Genomic DNA, 2,897 nt, shown 5'->3' with positions numbered 1-2,897 from the left:
AAATTCATTAGTAAATCAAAATGTGTCTGTGTGTGTGTCTGTAGGTGTGTGTGAATGTTTTCCTGTTTAGCAGGCAGGAAGTGACAAATCAGTGTCTTAAGGGATTGTCAAAATATGCAATTAGACACTATCAATCACCATAAAAGACTCTACTTTTTCTTACATCAGATAAAGGTGCATTTAGTCTACTAAGTTCTTTCCAACTCCACTGAAGTATTAACTCTCTCGGGCCATGAGCACAATGCGCTGTACCTATCACACTCCTCCACTTGGAAATGAAAGGGCAGTGCTGGCCCCTGGATGGCATGCCAAGCCAGCAGGCAGACCCCGACTCTAGTTTTGCCCTACTGTAACATGTCTCCATTCTGCACTTCAGTTTCCTCATTTGCAAACTAAAAATGAACTAAAGGATCTATGAAGCACCTTTCAATTCTAACCTTATCTAACCCCATCTATGATTTTTAAAAAGAGGTCAAGAGAAAAAACTCTTGGCAAGAAGACAGCTTGACATTCCTACCAGCCTGGTGATCTGGAGAGAAAGAGAGCAGGGAAGGGAGGGGGGGCCGGGTGGGGGGATACATATGGCAAGGCTGGTGGGTAAAGGATTGGAAATTCTTAGCTGACATAAGCAGTTGCCCCTTCTTGATTTAATGTTAGTAGCAATTTAAAAAGATTATTTCCCCTAAATATTCTAAGCTAAAATTTTTAATGATTTATGCATGTATCTGCATCATCAATTAGTGTTTGTCCTAAAGGGGTTTTCTTTGTTCCGTTTTTTGTCTGTGAAAGTTAAACATTATGCTTATTTATTCCATAGTTTCACAAACAGGAAGGAGGTTTTAAATGGCTTAGTTCCACAATTCGGGGTAGAGGTGTATTTAAAGAAACAGGTTGCATAACAGACGCTGCCTCTTCCTAAAATGCATCAGACCAGAGCCAGTTTGGGAAAACACAAATATGGGTGGGTATGTTTTGAAAACCATGTGATGTAACATAATGGATCCTTAATTAATATCTGTGGCTTGTATGGGAAGTGTGTGTGTGTGTGTGTGTGTGTGTGTGTTTTAAGGCAGCTGTCTTGCAAAAATAGCTTCTGCTAGTCAAGGATGTTCCAAGAGACATGCAAGTTGAGTTTTGTCTCTGCGCTTTCTTTCAGTTACCTTTGTCCTAAAGTCATCTGTTGTCTGGTAGAAGAGGATAACCGTATACATATGCGACAGAAGTCATTTATGCAGATGTTATTTATAGCCCGTGTTGGTGTGGCATCTGTGTGCACAGGGCACTTTCACATTTATTATTAGACCGGTTGGTTTTCACACAACCCAAGAGCAATAGGGGGAAAAGGTTACTTTTCCCCTCCCCAAAGAGATAAGTGAAATTATGTTTTCTCTGTATGAGTTTTCAAAGGAAAGGGAGTTAGAGAGTCCCAAGGCTGGTGGATCCGTAGCCTGACCATTTCCAAGAAGCTGCAGTGCGTCCTCCCGATCCTCCATCCCTTTCCGCCTAGCAATGGTGCAGCACCGTAACAAGATTTAAGGATGGATGCTGAACCACACAGACATGGATTCAAATCCAGCCTCTGGCTGTGTGCTCCTGGGCAAACTATTTCCCCACTTTAACTCACAGGTGTGCATTGGGTTTTAAAGTACCGCTCCATCCAATTACAGGAAAGATGGAATGAAATGATGTATGAATAGTGCATAGGAAAATATTCCATAAATGTTATCCATTGTTACATTATTATGTAATCTGCAAAGTATGTTTGAATACACTGCTTGAAATACTTTCAGTTTTTCAAAGAGGCTACTGATACATTTGAAATCAACCACTAGGCTTTTTTTTTTCTTTCCTTAAAAGTCAAGTCATATGCCAGATGCCAAAGAAAAGTATTTTGTGGATGAACAAAGACTTTGGTTTTAAGAATGGTCTGCTTTATTATGATTACTACTACTACAGGGAGTAACTAATTATCTTTTGCTTTCTGCAGTTTTAAGATATTCTTCATCTAAATAGATGGAACCAGAGGAAGTTGCCATTTTGTAAGTCAAAAACACCCAAACGCTGGCGATTACACGTGGTTCAGCCAGACAGATGAACAAACTATGGAGCAAAACAAAAAAATGTTTTGTTTGTTCATTTGTTTTGTTTTGCTTACGTTGCAATGGGATTACTAAAGACATACAGGCATTTCCAATATATTTTCATGCCAACAGATAGCCAGGGATGATGTCACACTCCCTCGAATTAACAGCTAAAGCACACCACTGCCTCCTTCCACGTCCAAACCCATACAGGAAGACCCTCCTTTCTAATGACACTCAAATTGATCCTTAGGTCTCCGTGGGTGCAAAGGACCCAACAGGGCACCCAGAGCACCGGACAGCAGGCGTGCTGAGGCAAAGGGCTGCTGTTGAAGTCACCTCCTGTGTTCTTGAGGAATGTTTGAAAAGAAACATGCTGGGTGCCTGCGGGGGCGGGGAGGGGGTGAAAGGAGCAGTGGGGACTTCATTGATAAACGCTCTAGGGAGGGGGTTGTTGGAGTGCCTGCATGTCTGTGGCGTCCCGCAACTCTCCCATTCAGGGGTCCATTCTGCTTACTCTCCTCGGGATGTGCGCCCCTGGCCGAGTCTCCGTGCCGGTCTGCCGCTCTCAGGGCGGTGTGCGCGCGTTCCTGTCGGTGAGCTGGACGGGCGTGTCTCAGTGTCCGTGGCTGCGGGTCGGAATACGTCTGAGCACGCCTGCCAGGGTGCCGGGGTGCTTGTACGTGCGGCCCTCGGAGCTGTCTCCCTTGGTGCGCAAGGGCCCGGGTGCCGCTCTCCGCGCTAAGCCCCCGGGACAGACAGGTAGCAGCCACCGAAGCGCTCCGAGCTCCTGGGCTGCCTAGGACGCACAGCAGC

The sequence above is a fragment of the Echinops telfairi genome, unplaced genomic scaffold, assembly GCF_000313985.2.
Source record: "Echinops telfairi isolate 266 unplaced genomic scaffold, ASM31398v2 ScPeMD7_7469;HRSCAF=8507_0, whole genome shotgun sequence".
NCBI lineage: Eukaryota > Metazoa > Chordata > Mammalia > Afrosoricida > Tenrecidae > Echinops > Echinops telfairi.
Note: the sequence above shows the minus strand (reverse complement) of the source record.